At 52.2% G+C, this 21062-nt stretch overlaps 1 protein-coding gene across 1 annotated transcript in view; it reads left to right on the forward strand.

Moving 5' to 3' along the window:
• The first annotated feature begins 4533 nt into the window (after positions 1–4533).
• The window catches only part of MAPK4 (mitogen-activated protein kinase 4), a 59365-nt gene continuing 42836 nt past the window's right edge, over positions 4534–21062 (forward strand). The window contains exon 1 of the mRNA XM_054054666.1: positions 4534–4668. The gene's annotated coding sequence lies outside the window, so the exon portion shown is untranslated. The remainder of the gene's footprint in view (positions 4669–21062) is intronic.

Here is a 21062-nt window from a genome sequence, read left to right on the forward strand (position 1 = left end):
CGCCTGCGTGAGGCGGGAGGGACATTAAAGCCATGGAGCTCCGCCCCTGCCATGGACAGGGACACCCTTAAGCGTCCAGGCTGCTCCAAACCCATCCGCCCCGGCCTCGGACACCTCCAGGGATGGCGCAGACACCGCTGCTCTGGGACAGCTCCTTCCACTCTCCCAGAAAAACATTTCTTCCCAAGGTCTCATCTCAATCTCCCCTCTTGCAGCTGAAAAACATTCCCCCTTGTCCTCTCCCTGTGCTCCCTGATCCAGAGACCTCCCAGCTTTACGGAGCCCCTTTCAGTACAGTAAAATAAACGGAGATTCTACAGAAAGAGTTGGATTGAGATTACATTTCTTTTTAAATGATCACAGAATCACAGAACAGTTTGGGTTGGAAGGGACCTTAATGATCCCCCAGTTCCACCCCCTGCCATGGGCAGGGACACCTCCCACTGGATCAGGTTGTTCCTAGCCCCATCCAACCTGGCCTTGGAGGCCTTTGGGGATGGGGCAGCAACAGCTTCCCTGGGCCAGGGCCTCACCGCCCTCAGCATGAAGAATTCCTTCCTAGTGTCTGATCTAAATCTTCCCCTTCCAATTTAAAGCCATTCCTCCTCATCCTTTCCGTGCCCTTCCTGATCCAGAGTCCCTCCCCAGCTTCCCTGGAGCCCCTTTCAGCACTGGAAGCTGCTCTAAGGTCCCCCCAGAGCCTTCTCTTCTCCAGGCTGAACAACTCCAACACTCCCAGCTTGTCCTCAGAGCAGATGTGCTCCAGCTCTCTCATCATCTTCATGGCCTCCTCTGTTCCTGTTCCAACAATTCCATGTCTTTCTTCTGTTGGGGATTCCAGCACTGGACACAGGACTCCAGGTGGGGTCTCCCCAGAGCGGAACAGAGGGGCAGAATCCCCTCCCTCCCTGCTGGCCACGCGGCTTTGGATGCAGCCCAGGACACGGTTGGTTTCTGGGCTGTGAGTGCACATTTGATGGCTCATGTCGAGCTTCTATATTAACCATACTATTGTCCAGCCTTTAACAGACAATATAAATACATGTGCACATGGGCATACATTTATTGCTAAATTGCAAGGGTGCGATTGCTGATCTGCTGGCTAAAACAAAGCAGCTCAGTGTGACGCTGCACCACAAACCAAAGGGTTCATGCTTTGGAAGAAGGTCCTCACACCCCTGGATCACTCCCAACCACCGTGGATGCTGAACGGCACAGGGTGTGTGTGCTTCACCTTCACCTCGTGGCCAGGGGGGTCATTTACTATACCACCAAAAATTGTTCATACACCTTTGTTTGCTCCAGTGTAACTCCCTGGGAGTTTGGTGGGCCTTTTTCATTTTTCATCATTGTTTCTCCTGCAGAAGAAGAGGGAGAAACAGTTCTTCGATTTGTAAGAAAGCAGCACACTTGTCTGGAGGAGATCAATAGCCATCGAACTCTCACACTTCCTCCACTTAGTCTCTTGAAGCACCTTCCTTCATTTGTTCTTTCTCACATCAGATACAGCATACAGTGAGATTTTTCCCTTTAAGGCTACTCAGTGGCTTGTGCCACCTTGGGGTGGAAAGAGCTGAGCTCCTCCACTTGCAATCCCAAGCGCATATAAAGGCTTAGATATGAATGGATGGGGATCAGTCCTGCAGAGGACTTAGGCAGCTGGGGAATGAGAAGCTCAACATGAGCCAATAACGTGCATTTGCAGCCCAGAAACCAACCGTGTCCTGGGCTGCATGCAAAATAGCATGGCCAGGAGTGCGAGGGAGGGGATTCTGCCCCTCTGCTCCACTCTGGGGAGACCCCACCTGGAGTCCTGTGTCCAGTGCTGGAGTCCTCGGCATAGGAATAAGATGGATCTGTTGGAATGGGTCCAGAGGAGGCCACAAAGATGATCAGAATGCTGGAGCACTTCCCATATGAGGACAGGCTGAGAGAGTAGCTGGAAACTGAAGATTTCTGCCTTCCTGTATTAAAAGGGTCTCCAGGAAAGCTGGGAAGGAGCTCTTGATCAGGGAGTGCTGGGATAAGGATGAGGGGGAATGATTTTCAGCTGCAAGAGGGGAGACTGACATGAGATCCTAGGAAGAAATATTTTCCTGTGAGGTTGGAGAGGCCCTGGCCCAGGCTGTCCAGAGCAGTGGTGGCTGCCCCATCCCTGGAGGGGTTCAAGGCTGGGTTGGATGGGTCTTGGAGCAACTTGATCCAGTGGGAGGTGTCCCTGACCATAGTGGACTGGATGAGCTTAATGTCCCTTCCAACCCAAACAATACTATGATAACAGCCTGCAGCTCCGTGGGGCACCACCCCAAATCGCTTAGACTTTTCTCCTCAAGGAAGGTCCTGCTCCAGTAGGGGCAGATCTCAGGAGTGGACAGATGGAAGGATGTTACCATGCTCCAGGGTTTCCTGGGGCCAAAGGTGGTCCTGGCACCAGGACACTGACTTGATTCAGATGTGGAAACCCACGTACTGGTACCCACACAGTGTTTTGTGCACACTGGTCAACAAACATTGGTGTCAGGAAGGGAAAGGGTGGAAAGCCCAGCCAGGGCTGCCTCAGTGTTCAGAAGGAAGGGGGTCACCTCGGAACCAATACTACCCACTGTGAGGGCTGTCTTGTGGTGGGGACCAGGTAGGAACACCTAAAGTGATACCACACAGTGAATGGTGGGGAAGATACCATCAATGGTTCCTCACACATGGAATGGATAGGACAGGGGAACAGATTCCCCCCACTGGAACTGAAGGTACAAGAGAAAACATATCCCTTAGTGGATCCTCACAGTGAATCCTCAAGAAAACTATGGCTAGGTGAATAGGTTCCTGAAAAGGCTATGGGGACATACACAGACCATGGAGGAGCTCCTCAGGTTATGGGGACACACACAGAACCTGGAGCACCTCCTCATGGGCTATGGGGACACAGAATTACCCTGCAGCACCTCCTCGTGGGCTATGGGTCCACACACAGACCATGGAGCAGCTCCTCACAGGCTATGGGACACACATGTACCCTGGAATAACTCCTCATGGGGCTATGGGGACACAAGAAGACCCTGGAGCAGTGCCTCATGGGGCTATAGGGTCACACAGGGACCCTAGAGCACCTCCTTATGGGCTATGAGGACACACACAGACCATGGAGGAGCTCCTCATGGGCTATGGGGACACAGAATTACCCTGGAGCACCTCCTTATGGGCTATGGGGACACAGAATTACCCTGGAGCACCTCCTCATGGGCTATGGGGACACAGAATTACCCTGGAGCACCTCCTCATGGGCTATGGGGACACAGAATTACCCTGGAGCACCTCCTCGTGGGCTATGGGTCCACACACAGACCATGGAGCAGCTCCTCACAGGCTATGGGGGACACATGTACCCTGGAATAACTCCTTATGGGGCTATGGGGACACAAGAAGACCCTGGAGCAGCGCCTCATGGGGCTATGAGGACACACACAGACCATGGAGCAGCTCCTCATGGGGGCTGTAGGGACACACGGAGGCTGGAGCAGCTCCTTGTGGCCTATGGGAACACACACAAACCCTGGAGCAGTTCTTCACGGGGCTGCGGGGACGCACAGGTACTCTAGAGCACCTCCTCGTGGTGTGGGGACACACACACAGACGTGGAGCAGCTCCTCAGAGGCTGTGGGGATACACAGACCCTCGAGCAGCTCCTGACGGGGTTGTGGGGATGCACAGACCCTCGAGCAGCTCCTGACGGGGTTGTGGGGATGCACAGACCCTCGAGCAGCTCCTGACGGGGTTGTGGGGATGCACAGACCCTCGAGCAGCTCCTGACGGGGTTGTGGGGACGCACAGACCCTCGAGCAGCTCCTGACGGGGTTGTGGGGATGCACAGACCCTCGAGCAGCTCCTGACGGGGTTGTGGGGACGCACAGACCCTCGAGCAGCTCCTGACGGGGTTGTGGGGACACACAGACCCTCGAGCAGCTCCTGACGGGGTTGTGGGGACACACAGACCCTCGAGCAGCTCCTGGCGGGGTTGTGGGGACACACAGATCCTCGAGCAGCTCCTGGCGGGGTTGTGGGGACACACAGATCCTCGAGCAGCTCCTCATGGGCTATGGGGACACACAGACCATGGAGCAGCTCCTCACAGGCTATGGGACACACATGTACCCTGGAATAACTCCTCACGGAGCTGTGGGGACACAAGAAGACCCTGGAGCAGTTCCTCCTGGGGCTGTGGGGTCACATACGGACCCTGGAGCACCTCTTCATGGGCAGTGGGAACACAAGGGGACTCTCGAGCAGCTCCTCATAGGCTATGGGGACACAGACCCTGGAGCAGCTCCTCATTGGGCTTTGCGGACACACACAGACCCTGGAGCAGCTCCTCACAGGGGTTTGGGGACACAAACAGAGGCTGGAGCAGCTCCTCACAGGGGTTTGGGGACACACATGGCCGGAGGGGGGTGGGGGAGGAGGGGGGCACTAAGACCCCGCTCTCGCCCCTCCTTCCCCTCCCCTGCACGTGGCCCCCGCGCGGCAGCCAGTGGGTGACGTCACCCGCGGGGGCGGGAGCGCGGTGCCGGTGCGCCGAGCGGAGCCGAGCGCAGCCGAACCGACCCGAGCGCAGCCGAACCGACCCGAGCGCAGCCGAACCCAGCCGAGCCGTGCCGGAGCTGGGCTGCTCCGGTGAGTGAGGCGCCCAGCCTTGTCCGCGCTACGCCCCGGCGCTGCTCCTGCCTCCCTCGCGCCGGTTCGGAGGGGGTTGCGGGGCTGGGGGATGCAGGGCTGAGGGAGCGAGGATGCGGGATTGTGAGATCAAGGATGTGGGGCTGGGGAGCGACGGATGTGGGATTGTGGGATCAAGGATGCGGGGTTGGGGGAGCGAGGGATGCGGGGTTGGGGGATCAAGGGTGCGGGGTTGAGGGAGCGAGGGATGCGGTGCGAGAATGCGGTGCAAGGATGCAGAGCTCGGGCAGCGAGGATGCGGGGCTTGGGCAGCAAGGATGCGAGGCTGGGGGATGCAGGGATGCGTGGTTGGAGGAGCGAGGGAAGCGGGGTTGGGGGAGCGAGAGATGTGAGGCTGGGGGATGCAGGGGATGCGGTGCAAGGATGCGGGGCTCAGGCGGCGAGGATGCGGGACTGGAGGATGCAGGGATGTGGGGTTGGGTGAGCGAGGGATGCGTGGTTGGAGGAGCGAGGGATGCGGGGCTGAGGGTGCAGCGATGCGGGGTTGGGGAAGCGAGGGATGTGGTGCAAGGATGCAGGGCTGTGGGAGTGAGGATGCGGGTCTGGGGGATGCAGTGATGCGTGGTTGGGGGAGTGAGGGATGTGGGGTTGTGTAGTGAGGGTGCGGGGCAGGGAGATGCAGGGCTGGGGGAGCGAGGGATGCGGGGTTGGGGAATCCAGGGGATGCGGTGCAGGGATGCAGGGTTCAAGAAGCAAGGATGCTGGGTTGGGGGATGCAGGGGTGCTACCAGCGTGGTCGCTCCTTGACCCATTTGGGACTGGGGATGCGGAGCTGGGGTAGTGAGGGTGCAGGGCTGGGGAAGCAGGGGCTGGGGGAGTGGGGATGAGGGACTCGGGGAAAAAAGGATGCAGGGCTGGAGGAGAAGGGGATGAGGGACTTGGGGAGAAGAAGATGGGGGGCTAGGGGATGTGGGGCTGGGGCAGCAGGGGGTGCGGGGCTGCAAGATGTAGAACTTGGGGGGGGGAGGATGTGGGAGTAGGGAGGCAGGGACACTGACATCACAGCTGCTCCATGCCTAATGTGGGACTGGGGATGCGGTGCATGAGGAGCAGGAGATGCAGAGCTGGAGGATGCGGGGAGCCCAGGGCTGGCAGTGGGGACCCCATCTGAACATCTCTCCCTGAAGCTGTCTGCTGGGTCGGTGCCAATTTTCCCTTCCCAGGGGCCGGGAATCCCCTTCTTGAAAGAGTGGGATTGGGAGCCTACAGTGCCCAAGAGGAGCAGCTAGTGCACATGCTTTTGCTTTGCTCCGGTTTCATACATCCTTTTGTGTCTATACATGCTTTCTGTGTCTCCACACACTGACCTGTGGGCTTGCAGAGCTAAATCTGTGCAGAAGCAAGCTGGCATCATCATGCCTTGCAGGTTCCCGACCCCCTTCCCAATGTCCAGAATGGGAAATCTGCTTCTCTTGCACAATTTTTCCTCTCTGTCTTACTTATTTGCCAACCTTCTGGTCTGAGAATGTGCGCTGAAGGTGGCAGGTGATGATGGTCCAGGCTTTAATGGCATTGAACATGCTCAATGGGTGGTGGATGCGAGCTTGGCTGCTGCGCTGTGAGGCATGACACCCCGGCAGGACTCATCGCAGGTTGGTGTAGTGCGAGTACCAGAAAGGAGGGGAGAGAAATACAACCCTGGTGTCCCAGCCAGACTGTCCTGCCTAGCCACATCCTCAGAGTTGGGGTTGTTCAGCCTGGAGAAGAGAAGGCTCTGGGGAGACCTTAGAGCAGCTTCCAGTGCTGAAAGGGGCTCCAGGAAAGCTGGGGAGGGGCTTTTGTAAGGGTCTGGAGTGAGAGGATGAGGGGGAATGGCTTTAAATTAGAAGGCGGAAGATTTAGATCAGGCATTAGGAAGAAATTCTTCACGCTGAGGGTGGGGAGGCCCTGGTCCAGGTTGCCCAGAGCAGTGGTGGCTGCCCCATCTCTGGAGGTGTTCCAGGCCAGGTTGGATGGGGCTTGGAGCCCCTGATCCTGTGGGAGGTGTCCCTGCCCATGGCAGGGGGTGGAACTGGATGGGCTTTAAGGTCCCTTCCAACTTAAACCATTCTATCATTCTGTGATCCTCCAACTCCAAGGCGTGGGATGGGTTAGGGGAGAGGGGTCCTCAGGGACCAGTGTGCACCCAGAGCTCACAGGTGTTTGGGCACTTCTGCTACCTGTGCCAGGAGCCTGTGTTGTGTCTGGGTGCTTGGGCATTGACATGGCCAGAGAAGGTAATGTGGAGTGTCATGGATCTCAGGAGGATTTCTCTTGATAAAGCAGTTTGGTTTTGGAGACACAACACTTGGATACTACTGAGAAGGATTTCGCTCACAGAATCACACAATCACAGAATCACTAGGTTAGAAAAGACCTCCAGGATCATCGAGTCCAACCATTCCTATCAACCACTAAACCATGCCCCTGAGCATCTCATCCACCCATCTTTTAAACATCTCCGGGGATGGTGACTCCAATCCCTCTCTGGGCGGCCTCTGCCAGTGCCCAATGACCCTTTCTGTAAAATTATTTTTTTTTCTGATGTCCAGCCTGAACCTCCCCTGGCAGAGCTTGAGGCCATTGCCTCTTGTCCTGTCCCCTGTCACTTGGGAGGAGAGGCCAGCTCCCTCCTCTCTACAATTTCCTTTCAGGTCGTTGTAGACAGCAGTAAGGTCTCTCCGCCTCTCCAGGCTAAACAACCCCAGTTCCCTCAGCTGCTCCTTGTAGGACTTGTTCTCTTGGTCCCTGCATTCTGCTCTGTGTTGCTTACTCCTCACTGTTAATTAGGTACGTCTAATCCTACTCCAATCTTACTCGGCACTGGGAACTTCCAGAAAACACAGAGTGCTTCTCTCTGTCCTGGTCTGCAGCAGGAGCCCAGCTTCCTGCCGAATAAGGCCTGGAGATGGTGACATCTTTCTCGCCACCTTGGACATGATGAAGGGGTGCAACTGAGACTCAGATTTGCACTTTCCTCCTTTTGGATGGACAGATGTCCATCAGGTTGAAGGCAAGAAGGAAGTCCCATGGAAGTGCATATCAAAGGATTGCAGGGAAAAGGAGGCCAGGACTGTAGTGGACCATCACTGGAGCTGGAGTTGCACGTAATATTTTGACGATAAATCTCACACCCAGCAGGTGAGCATCAGTGTTACCTCTTTCTGCAAAAGAGGAAAGGGTAAAAGGATGTGATATCCCATGTACCGTTGGTTCTTCTGTGCTTGGGAGACCACTGTTGACAGCCTCTGCCTGGGTTCGAAGCCAGAGCAGAGAAATATCAGGCTCACTGCAGTCCTTCCCCTTCTCAAGCTAAGGCCAGCCTGTTAACAAGGACCAATAAGGTCTGAAATCCCAATGAAATAATCCATGTTCATAAAGATGGTGCTGAACTGTGAGCATTTCATCCAGGCTCAAGTTCTCCAGGTGGAACACTTCATGCCACTGGTCTATATCTCTTCTTTATACCTAGAACAGAAACGTGAAGACCTACCTTCAGGTGCTCAGGTAGCTTCTCGTCCTCCTTCTGGCCAGGTTGGATGGGGCTTTGAGCAACCTGATCCAGTGGGAGGTGTTCCAGCTCGTGGCAAGGGGGGATGGAACTGGATGGGCTTTAAGGTCCCTTCCAGTTCTAACCATTCCACCATTCTATAATTCTGCCTCCTGGGTGCTGGACTCAGCAAGGCAAAACAGCTGGAACTGGTGTTACGAGCTGAAATTACCTCTCAGTTTCTGGGACGGTGTGAGGCAGCTCACCTGCAGTTTTGAAGCTGTTTTGTTTGATGCGATGTGTTTGCCATCCCTTGGGCATCTGAAAGTCTCTGGTCTGAGCTGCCCCCACCAAATGGAGGAGACAGGCACCTCCTGAAAGTGATTTGTTTGCCTCACTGTGAACCTCAGACGAAGGACAGGCAAATGCCTTTCAGGGTACTGGAAATCCAAGTTTGAGAGGTCTAAATTTAAGTGAAATGAATCTCACCCAATGCTTGCAGACGTGGGTTTTCAGTCCTTTTGCCTTTATCTTTCCTTTTTTTTAGTGTGACCCTGCTGTTTTCCTGCCACTCAGGCCTTTTTTGAGGCATAAATAATGCTTCTGAAACTTTCCACATCCCCAGGTGGGAGGTGTTGCAGAAATGCAACTGAAGGGAAGCATTTGCAGCTCATCCTTCTTCTGCAGACACAGAAGGCTGGGTTAAAAACCAGCCTGTTAATTTTCTTTTAATGGCTCTCAGCAATGGTGAGCACCTCCCTCCCCTTCTCCCTCCCACCTTCCTCCCATATTTTGTGCCAACATTTAATTGCTCCCACTCTGGGGAGATGCTATCTCATTTCAAGGTTGAACTTCTCTAGCTTTGACTTGCAGAGAGGGAGAATGTTATTGTGCCCTTGTCACAAAGGCAACCCGTCACTCCGGGCTCCGTGCCCACAGCGATCGGGTCACCTCTTCACCTGCTTCTCAGGAGTCTGAAGGTGCTGTAACCTCACTGTGAGAGGCTCTTGCTCCATCGTGTACGCTGTTTGTAGCTACCCTTGGGACCTGCCTGGTGTGACTGCATCATCCAGGTGCTGGTCTGGATGCAGCCTTGACCTTGGCAATGCTGTGAGCTTGCTTTCCAGCTTCTATGGGACACATTTCCCATTCCACCTGCAAGGACCACCTCCTTTTGCTCTGGCTTTGCTCTGACAGTGAGTGCAGAAGAAGCGCCCCATGCTCATCCCAAATCCTTTTCTATCTCAGAGAGAGATCCCTTTTCTGGCCTTGTGCATTACTTTAGCATTTGTGAGACCTCACCTGGAGCCCTGCATTCAGCTCTGGAGTCCTCAGCACAGGAAGGACATGGATCTGTTGGAGCAAGTCCAGAGAAGGCCACGGAGATGATCCAAGGGCTGGAGCATCTCCCAAACAAGGAAAGACTGGGGTTGTTCAGCCTGGAGAAGAGAAGGCAGTGGGGACACCTTAAACAGCTTCCAGTATGGAAAGGTGCTCCAAGAAAGCTGGGGAGGGTCTCTTTGTCAGGGAGTGCCGGGACAAGGTGAAGGGGAGTGGTTTTAAGCTGCAAGAAGGGAGATTGAGATGAGATCTTAGGAAGAAACGTTTTCTTGTGAGGGTTGTGAGGCCCTGGCCCAGGTTGCCCAGAGCTGTGGTGGCTGCCCCATCCCTGGAGGTGTTCAAGGCCAGGTCAGATGGGGCTTGGAGCCCCTGATCCAGTGGGAAGTGTCCCTGTCTGTGGCAGGGGGTGGAACTGGATGGACTCTGAGGTCCCTTTCAACCCAAACCATTCTGTGATTCTACGACTTTTCCGTGTGAAAACGTAGTCTGTTAGACTGTTATTTCCACTGAGGTGATACGAATCTCAATGCAACTGTGTCATTAGCCAACCATCCGTTAGCTACTGGGCTTTTTATGTGTTAAAGGTTTATATTAAATATAATCCCCAGAAGGGATCACAGATGAGACTGAGCAGCAACAAAAATCCCTGAGGTCCAAGCTTGACTGCTGGCTTCCCTCCCTGGTCTCATCCCATCAGCAGCCACGCTTGGAGCTGTGCTGGCACTCATCTGACGTGTTCGGGCTTCGTTTCACCTAGTGTGAGATTTATCCTCAAAATAGTAGGTGCTTTGGGGAAATTCGGGCAAACGCTGCACTGAGGCAGTTGCCTGTGTTATGCAGCCCTGTCAAAGTAAATTAGGTCTTTTAAACAGACCTAATTACAGGAAACCCAGCTGGCTGATAGGAATCGTATTTTTAGTCTCCAGTTTGTGTATTTACCTGAAATTTCTGTCCCATTGTTGTAGCTGGAGGTGACCCCGGGTCTCCTGCTGCTCCTGCTGTTCACCTTCCATAAAATACTGCACTACACAAAGTTTCCCTGCTTAATTTTAAAGTGTTTTATTGCAGCAGAGTTTGGCAACACTCAAATCTCTGGAATTATGGGGTTTTAAGGTAGATTGTTGTTGGGAAAGACCCTGTTTTTGCACAATAGGGTGCACAGGGTTAATCTGTAGATCCAGTTTCTCTCGTCTGCTTCGGTAACAATGATTTTATCCCATCGGCAAAGAACTGCTCCTAGTTTTACTGATGGTACCTATTAACGAGTCTAGCAGCTACCTAATCCTCTATCCTAACATGCTTTAAAAGTGCCTTATTTCACAGTGAATTCTGTTGGACATTTAATGGACTCCTTTAGAGGTCCTCATCAATCACCAGTCCTTCACCGTTCTTTTTTGCTGCCATTTCTTTTCCCTTTTCTGTGCCTTTTAGAAAAATCATGTTTCCATGGATTTTCCACATCTTATATTTTCCAGAATCATGAAATGGTTTGGGTTGGAAGGGACCTCAAAAAAATCCTTCTCAGTGTTATCCAAGTATTGTGTCTCCAAAACCAAACTGCTTTATCAAGAGAAATCCTCCTGAGATCTGTGGTACTCCACACCACCTTCTCTGGCCACGACATTGCCCAAGCACCCAGACACAACACAGGCTCCTGGCACAGGTAGCAGAAGTACCCAAACACCTGTGACACAAGGCTGAGCTCTGGGTGCACACTGGTCCCTGAGGACCCCTCTCCTCTAACCCATCCCATGCCTCGGAGTTGGAGGATCATAGAATGGTTTGAGTTGGAAGGCACCTCAAAGCCCACCCAGTCCCACCCCCTGCCATGGGCAGTGACACCTCGCACTGGATCAGGGGCTCCAAGCCCCATCCAACCTGGCCTGGAACCCCTCCAGGGATGGGGCAGCCACCACTGTTCTGGGCAACCTGGGCCAGGGCCTCACTACCCTCCCAGAAGAACATTTATTCCTAAGATCTCATCTCAATCTCTTGCTGCTTTACTGGCTTTGTAACTTCTGGGGTCTCTGGTAGATGCTTTGAGTGAGTCCCGTATCCAAGTGATGCCCACAATTTACTTTTGGCTTTGTAAAATTTACTTTTTTAAATTTAGACACCGATGCCGTTATTTTGGGCTCGTAGCACAGAAACATAAAAGGAGAAGGCTTCCATTAGACATGGCAGTTCGTTTTGGCTTCGTCCTTGTCACGTAGGTTTGCTGCTACTCCGTGGTCAATTAATGCTGAAATGTGAGCTAGTCCATGTGCCAGTGGCAGCTTTTCATCTGGAAGGCTTCTCAGTGTGTTCCTGGGTTTTGCTATTGATTATTCATTAGTTGTTTGCACTGTGGTGTTTTTATTTGCCTCTCTGTCTGTGTGTATGTGATGAATAGAGGTGAGGTGTTATCTTCCTTGCACTGCTGTAGCTGAACGCGTAGAAAAGTCTGAAATTCAGTTCTCATAGAGTCATGGAATGGTTTGGGCTGGAAGGATCTCAAAGCCCATCCAGTTCCACTGCCTCTGCCATGAGCAGGGACACCTCCCACTGGATCAGGTTGCTCAATCCAACCTGTTGGTAGTTGCCCCATCCAACCTGGTCTTGAACACTTCCAAGGATGGGGCAGCTACCACTTCTCTGGACAACCTGGGCCAGGGCCTCCCCACCCTCAACACGAAGAACTTCTTCCTAATGTCTCATCTATATGTTCCAATTTAAAGCCATTCCCCCTCGTTCCATCACTCCAGGCCCTTGTAAAAAGTCTCTCCCCAACTTTTCTGGAGCTGCTTCAGGTACTGTAATGTCTCCCTGCAGCCTGCTCTTCTGCAGGCTGAACAACCCCAACTCTCTCAGTCTGTCCTCAGAGCAGAGCTGCTCCAGCCCTCACATCATCTCCGTTCCAACAGTTCCATGTCCTTCGTCTGTTGGGAATTCCAGAACGGGACACAGGACTCCAGGTGAGGTCTCCCCAGAGCAGAGCAGAGGGGCAGAATCCCTTCCTTCATCCTGCTGGCCACGCGGCTTTGGATGCAGCCCAGGACATGGGTGGTTTCTGGGCTGCGAGCGCACGTTGCCGGCTCGTGTTGAGCTTCTCATCCCCAGCAGGCCACCTCCTTCTCCTCTAGGCTGCTCTCAATCTCTTCATCCCACAGCCTGTACTGACACCACAGATTGCCCTGGCCCAGGTGCAGGACCTTGCCCTTGGCCTTCTTGAACCTCATGAGATTCTCTCAGCCCCACCTCTCCAGCTTGTCTAGGTCCCTCTGGATGCCATACTGTCCTTCTGGTGTGACAACTGCATCACTTAGCTTGGTGTCATCTGCCAACTTGCTAAGGGTGCCCTTGATATCACTGTTGGTGTCATCAATGAAAATATTAAACACTGGTCCTGGGATGGACAGCCTGAGGACACCCAGCAAATGGTCTTCAGGTATCTTTGGCACCACTGAGGAAGAAAACCACATCCTTCAGATAGCTTGAATTATTCTTGCATCTTGCATCTGTAAGCATCAAATCTCTTCTTTTGTGCCCTGGTATCTTCATACTCGTCTCCTGCCAGACTGCTGCACCTTGCAAACCTCATTGGGTGTGTTTCCCAGGCAAGCATGATGCTGACTGGTGCAGCGCGACCTTAGCACCGGGAAGACACTGTGTGTTTCCCATGATCCGTGCGAGGATGGAGTTTTATGGTGATCTGCTTTAAGGGCTTTCCAGGCAGATTTGCACGCGAGGATTTACAGGAGCCGATTTCAGCCCCGCTGAAAGGAGCCAGGATGACCTTGTGGGCCGGGGTCAGGAGTGGGACAAGCTCCCAAATCCCTCTACTGAAAACTTGCCTAGGCTTGGAGGCTGCAGGGGGGATTAGCGATGCTTTCTTCACACAGCGCTTCGCATCCAAGCTAAGCCTGTCTTTAAAAAGCAGCCGGCGTGGTTGTGCTTGGAACAAGCAGCTCAGTTTCTATATTATACACAACAGTCATCTCCGTAGGAAGCCGGGCAGCCCACGCCGCTGCAGCAGCCCAGTGCTACATGGCTTCTAGCGCGCTTATCCTCAGGCCATTCCTGGGAGGAAGGAAAGGATCTGGGGAACTTAAGGGAAAAGCTTTCCAGAGTGCTGCAATGAGCATTCGCTGGAGTGAGAAGCAATGCCTGGGTACACAGAATCATGGAATGGTTTGGGCTGGAAGGGATCTTTAAGTCCATCCCGTTCCACCCCCTGCCATGGGCAGGGACACCTCCCACTGGATCAGGGGCTCCAAGCCCCATTCAGACTGGCTTTGAACACCTCCAGGGATGGGGCAGCCACCACTGCTCTGGGCAACCTGGGCCAGGGCCTCACCACCCTCATCATGAAGAATTTCTTCCTAATGTCCAATGTAAGTCTTCCCCCTTTCCAGTTTAAAGCCATTCCTCCTCATCCTACCACTCCATACCCTTGCAAAAAGTCCCTCCCCAGCTTTCCTGTAGCCCCTTTCAGTACTGGAAGCTGCTCTATGGTCTCCCCACATCCTTCTCTTCTCCAAGCTGAACAACCCTAATTCTTTCAGCTTGTCCTCATATAGGAGGTGCTCCAGCCCTCACCTCCTCCTCTGTGGCCTCTTCTGGTCCTGTTCCACTAGTTCCACACCCTTCTTCTGTTGGGGATTCCAGAACTGGTCACAGGACTCCAGGTGGGGTCTCAGGAGAGAGGAATAGAGAGGCAGAATCCCCTCCTTTGCCCTGTTGGCCACACTGCTTTGGATGCAGCCCAAGACATGGGGTGTGTCTGTCAGATGCATTGATACATCCACATTCCTCAGGTCTCTGTCAGGGATGCTTATGTGTTTTTATGGGTGCACAGTCGCACTGTGGTGGGGACAGTAGTCCCCTCCTGGCATCCGGTGTGGATCCACCATGTGAAGGCAGGAAACCTGCATTCTGCTCTTGCACCCTTAGTGCCTTCATCACCATCCATGACCTGCTGCAGATAAAAAGTTACCCTGCGCTGCCGGAGCTGTTGTCTCACTCCCAGGCTGAGCAATAGGAGACATCCCAAGTACTTACAATTTCCCAAGGAAGCAGCTCGGCTGTGTCTCAGCTTCATGTTAGGATCCCTTCGGATTCAGAGAAGAGCAAACAATGCCCCGGGGCTGATACCTGGTCCATGTCCATCTGTCCCAGCTGTTCAGATTGTTTGCACAAGTCAGTTCTTGGCTACACCTGATTTTACAACAGTGTTAATTACATATTAACTGATACACTTGCAGCAATTAGCTGTGTAAACTCATTATGGAATTGTAGAATCGCTTTTTTTGGAAAAGACCTTTGAGATCATGGAGTCCAACCGTACCTGTCCACCACTAAATCAGATCCCTGAACACCTCACCTGCCTGTCTTTTAAACACCTACAGGGATGGGGACTCCACCACTTCCATGAGCAACCTCTGCCAGTGCCTGAGAACCCTTTCAGTGAAGAAAATTTTCCTAATGTCCAATCTGAACCTGCCGTGGAGCAGCTTGAGACCATTTCCTCTTGTCTTATCACCTGTCAATTTGGGAGGAGAGACGAGAACCCACCTCATCACAACCTCCTTTCAGGGGTTTATAGACAGTGATAAGGTTTCCCCTTAGGCTCCTTTCTTCCAGGCTGAACAACCCCAGGTCCGTCAGCTGCTTCTCATAACCTTTGTTCACTAGTCCTTTCCCCAGCTCTGTTCTCTTCTCTGGACGTGCTCCAGCTCCTCAATGTCCTTCTTGGAGTGAGGAACCCAAAACTGAACCCAGGATTCAAGGTGCAGCCTCATCAGTGCTAGGGGCACAATCCCCTCCCTGCTCCTGCTGGCCATGCTGTTTCTGATCCAAGCCAAGATGCCATTGGCCTTCTTGGCCACCTGGGCCACTGCTGGCTCATATTCAGCTGCTGTCAACCAACACCCCCAGGCCCTTTCTCCTCCAGGCAGCTTTCCAGCCACTCTTCCCCAAGTTCTGGAGCTGCATGGGGTTGTTATGTCCCCAAGTGCAGGACCCGACTCATGGCCTTGTTTGAACATCAGCCCACTGGTCTCAGCCCACCGATCCAGCCTGTCCAGGTCCTTCTGCAGAGGCCTCTCTGCCCTCCGGCAGATCAGCTCTTCCTCCCAGCTTGGTGTCACTCATAAACTTACTAAGGGTGCACTCAAAGCCCTCATCCACATCAAAAAGATTAATTAAAGCATAATTGGAATTTCCTGTTGCAGACTACATCCTGCTTCCCAAGTCATTCTCTTCTAATCCCTTACTAAAGGAACCTACAAATCATTTCTGGATCCTGAGAAGGGCTTGTTCCTACATGTAAGTGAAGTGAGGCAAAGGGAATGCCATATATCACCTACAGAGTCATGATGCCTGTCTGGAAGGAGTTGTTCCCCCTTTCCCATCTCTCACTTTTGTAGCTGTGATCCTCCTGGTTCTTTGTGGAAGGAGCTGGAAGGTATCTCCAGCCCCACGCACGTGCTCCTGGCCTGGGTGTTTACAGAGGTGGAAGAAAGCACAGGCTCAGTCACGTTTGCAGTCAAGGTGGGAATCTCATCCCACGTTGGCCGTTGCAGCACCAGTTGTGCCCAGCCCCTCTCTGGGGCTCTGTGCTCCATTAATTCCCCCTGCCCCATCCCCTGCAACACGGAAAGTTTTGAACTATTAGAAAGTGCCTTTGGGTAAAGGTAAAATTAAACCCTTGCCTGCTGCGAGGAGGCAGGGCTGGAAACGCAAATGTGGAAATTAGGTCCTGGCTTAAAATGACTTCCAAGGACAGAGGGTAGGTGCTGGGCTTCTCGAGATCTGATTCAGCTGGGACCGGTTCCAATTAAAATGAGATCAAGGAGAATGAGAAGAAGAAAAAGAAGTTATTACTCTGTGTTTCTGTCAGTATTGCACGTTGGAACATTTGGACTGGTTTCCATTTCTTCTACAAGCACTGATTCTGACCCAGGGAGTATTTCGGGTTATTTCTCTTAAGAATTACAGTTTTTCTGCTCTCTGGGAATTCTGATTTCTTCCTTTTTTTTTTTTTTTTCCTTAATTCCAGGGTTGAAAGAAAGCCTTTTCTCCAGAGCTTGAAATGAGCAGAACAGCCATTGTTTCCTGCCACGTATTCTCCCAGGCTGACCATGGTCAGAAGTGCAGAAATGCCATAAATCAGAAATAATTGTGTGCTTTTTAGTAAGGCTGTGAGTGCAGAGCCGGCTGCTGCTGTTTCTGTGAGGGCAAGTGGGGCTTGTTGTTGTATTCCTCACTCCTGCAAACCTATGCCACTACTTGCAAAGCCTCAGTGATATAATTTTAATGTGAAGCTGAAATGTCATGTTTCTCTTATCTTGCCTGATTTTTGCTTTGAACTTGGGGTCACTTTTGAGTTCTTAAGAATCTTAAGTACAAGAGGTGAACAAGAAAATGTGAAATCCAGTAAGAATCTTTTAGGAAAATGAAGCTTGAGTTGTAACCAGCAACTGAAATGGTATCATCAAGTCATCTCCTTTCTAGCTTGAATGAGGAGCAGGGAAACTTCAGGTGGCATCTTGATGGGTTTTATGTTTGCTGAGCAGTATCAGCGGTTCATAGAGAATCACAGATTGGTTTGGGCTGGAAGGCACCTTAAGCCCATCCAGTTTTCACTCCGCTGCCATGGGCAGGGACACCTCCCTACTGGATCAGTGGGCTCACAGCCCCATCCAACCTGGCTTTGAACACCTCTGTACTACTGACTTTTCATAGAATTGCTTGGTTGGAAAAGACTTTTGAGATCATCAAGTCCAACCCATCTGTGTCCACTTCTAAATCAGATCCCTGAGCACCTTGTCTGCCCGTCTTTTAAACCCTTCCAGGGATGGTGACTCTACCACCTCCCTCGGCAGCCTTTGTCAGTGTCTGGGAGCTGTTCCATGAGAAATTTTTTCCTGAAGTCCAGTCTGAACCTGCCGTGGTGCAACTTGAGGTCATTTCCTCTCATCCATATCACCTGTCACTTGGGAGAAGAGACCGGAAACCCACCTCATCACAACTTCCTTCAGGGAGCTGTAGACAGTGATAGGTCTCCCCTCAGCCTCCTTTTCTTCAGGCTAAACACAGTTCCCTCAGCTGTTTCTCATAACCCTTGTTCTCCAGATGCTTCTCGAGCTCCGTTCCCTTCTCTGGATGCACTCCAGCACCTCAATCTCCTTTTTGGAGTGAGGGGCCCAAAACTGAACACAGGATTCAAGGGGCAGCCTCACCAGCACCGAGTCCAGGGACACAATCACCTCCCTGCTCCTGCTAGCCACACCATGGCTGATCCAAGTCTTCTTGGCCACCTGGGCCACTGCTGGCTCACGTTCAGCCACTGTCAACCAACACCCCCAGGGTCTTCTTTGCCAGGCAGCTTTCCAGACAATTCCCCAAGCCTGGAGCTGCACGGGTTGTTAGGTCCCCAAGTGCAGGACCCGGTACTTGACCGTGTTGAACCTCATTCCATTGGTCTCAGCCCATGGACCCAGCCTGGTCCAGGTCCCTGTCCTCCAGCAGATCAACACTTCTACCCAGCTAGTGTCACCCACAAACTGACTCAATCATCTCATCCAGGTTATTGATAAAGATATTGATCAGGATTGTACCCAGCACTGAGCCCTTGGGACACCACTTGTGACCAGCCTCCAATTGCATTTAACTCCATTCACCACCACTCCCTGGACCCAGCCATCCAGCCGTTTTTTACCCAGCAGAGGGTTTGCCTGTCAACTCTCTTACTTACATTCCAGCCTCACACAAGCCCTATCTGCTCCTCGCTAATTAAGAAGCGCTTAAGAGAACAACAACTCAGAGAGCAATGAGAGGGCTGCAGCTGCTCCCAAAATACCTGCTTGTTTTCAGGCACAACAGACGACCATGCCATCTGCGTGCCTTCTTCAGCGCTGGGTTTTAGCCCAGGGTGAGCAGCTGCATCCCCGCATCCCCTGACGTTCAGGCAGGGTGAGCGGGCTGAACAGCTTAGTGCAAGTGACCTCGGATTTCTGGTAAATACCAACTGATTAACAAAGTTTAGATGCTGCAGAGAGCGCTTCGCTGAGCCGGACGAGGCTGAAGGAGACACAAACAAGATTGTTAGCGACGCTGATTGGGCTTGTACAAAGTTTGATCAAGGCGCTTCAAAGACCTCATTATCTTGTGTATTTAGAGGAACCGATGGTGATTTTGCATTCAGGGAAGGTTTTCACATCTTTGTCTCCTTAAGTGTTGTGGTTTGAGCTAAAGCAGAATCAGTTTGTGACTTCAGCTCAGTCTCGTCTGAGGTAGCTGCATTTTCTGAGAGTTAATGCCTGTGTTCCAGACAGGCTCCTCTCCAGCAGCGACCACACGGGCACTGGGATGCAGAAAGGCCCGGGCTTGTGCTCATCCCTACACAAACCAAGGGCCCGTCCTGGACAGGAGGAGCCGTAAGGGAAAGGGGGGAAAAGGGTCACACCTGCAGGGAGGGGCGGACAGGAGAGGTGACCCCCAACCTGACCAACAGAGGGATTCCAGCCCATACACCTCATACTCGGGGTGAAACTGGGAGATCACGAGGGTCAATATCTTATCACTCTCTGCAGCTTCCAAAAAGGAGGTTGTGGTGAGGTGGGTGTTGGTCTTTCTCTCTGGTAGCCAGTGACAGGATGAGGGAAATGGTCTGATGACATGCCAGGGGAGATTTAGGTAGGGTATCAGGAGGAATTGCTTTACTGAAAGGGTTTTCAGGCCCTGGCAGAGGCTGCCCAGGGGGGCAGTTGTGTCCCCATCCCTGGTTGGGTTTAAAACACAAGTAGATGTCGTACTTGGGGACGTGGTCTGGTGGAGGACTTAGGGCTGGATCGATGTTTGGACTCAATGATCTTAAAGGTCTTTTCCACCAAAACCATTCTATGATTCTATGTCTTCTTTGATGTCCGGTGCAGGACCTTGTCTGCCGTTTGCCCCTGATCCTGGATCCATGCGTTCTAGATCCAGTTCTGAGCTCAGCTCCCTCCCAGCCTTGGACCCTTTCCCTCTTGTCAGCCCTGCAGCATCTGTGGTGACACACAGTCATTGAGGGGTGGAGGCGTGACTCCAAATATTTGTGTTATATTTTATTACTTTTTTATTGTTTTCTTATTATTACTATTATTACTGCTATCTCCATAAATCTATAGTTTTAGTTTCTAACCTGCAAGCTTTTCCTCTCATTTTGCTTCCCCTAAGGGTGGACTGAGCGGGAAGGGAATTGGGAGCTCAACTGCTTCATTTTAGCTGCTGAAATTGGCCCGGCCAGGGCTAAACCGTGACATTAAGTCATTAGCAATGACGTGGTCTCTTAGAAAGCTAATTTAGAGAATCACAGAATCATGAATGGTTTGGGCTGGAAGAGGACCTCAAAGCCCACCTCCTGCCGTGGGCAGGGGACACCTCCCACTGGAATCAGGTTGCTCCAAGCCCATCCAACCCTGGTCTAGAACACCTCCAGGGATGGGCAGCCACGACTACCCTTGGCTATTGATCAAATGCAGCAGAATGGACAGAGCACTTCTTGGAAAGAAGGGGAGAATTGGAAAGAAACTCCCTTATAATGCCTGCAACGTGAAACTGTTGTGTGTTTCAGTCAGGTCTCAGGAGCAGTCGCAGGAATAATCCACTAGATGAGCAACTAGGGAAAAGCTGTGGTGGCAAGGTTTGGAAACTCCTTTTTTCCTGTGGAAGAGTTAGGGCTTTGGTCCTCTTATCTGTTTTGTTTCCTAGTGCCGTGGCAGTGAGGAGAGCATACCCTGGGAAGGGTATAGGGGGATGCTCCTTTTAACGCAGGACATTCCCTATTGTGAATGCAGAATTCCTGTCCCCCACAGAGTTGCCACATCTCCCAATGATTTGGCCTCACATAGTGGAATCTAAGCTCATCTCCTACGCTGGCCTGTTTTATTCTGAATAAATCTCATGTGCGTGCTACTCGTCATTCAGGAAAGATAAGCTTATTGCTGTAATTTATTTGTCAGCTTTCTTTATCCCAGCAAATCACGCCGGGTTCTGCAAAATTGCCTTGAAAAATACGAGCGTTTTTGAGCGATAGATATTAAAAAGGGTAAAATGTGCGTCTGAGGACATGAATCTTGCAAACCAAATCACTCAGCCAGGTTGTCTTGGCAGGATTCCTTCTGCAAAATGGCATCTTGCCACCCACTGGAGCCAGAACTCAAGAAATGGATAAGGTTGTGAAATGGCTCCATCCTGATCCCTCTTCTACAGCCCACGCAGAGCAGGAGGGAAGTTTGGAGGCAGTGTTTGGCTGGACACTTGGCACTGGCAGTCTAGAGCCCTAGCTGGTGCAGAGGACGTTTATTATGTTGCTCCTCACGAAGCGTTAGGCAGACTGATGCTTTGGCCCTACCTTTAAATCATCAGGTGTGAGAGAACAGAGTAAACAAGCCTGAAGCTTGTGCAGCCTCCCAGCTGGCTGTGGAGCTGCTTTCTCACTTCCTTCTCCCTTCTGGGCACCCAGGTCTTACTGGGGAGCAGAATTAGAGGGCTGGAGCAC

The sequence above is a fragment of the Cuculus canorus genome, chromosome Z (genome assembly GCF_017976375.1).
Source record: "Cuculus canorus isolate bCucCan1 chromosome Z, bCucCan1.pri, whole genome shotgun sequence".
In the NCBI taxonomy this organism is placed as follows: Eukaryota; Metazoa; Chordata; class Aves; order Cuculiformes; family Cuculidae; genus Cuculus; species Cuculus canorus.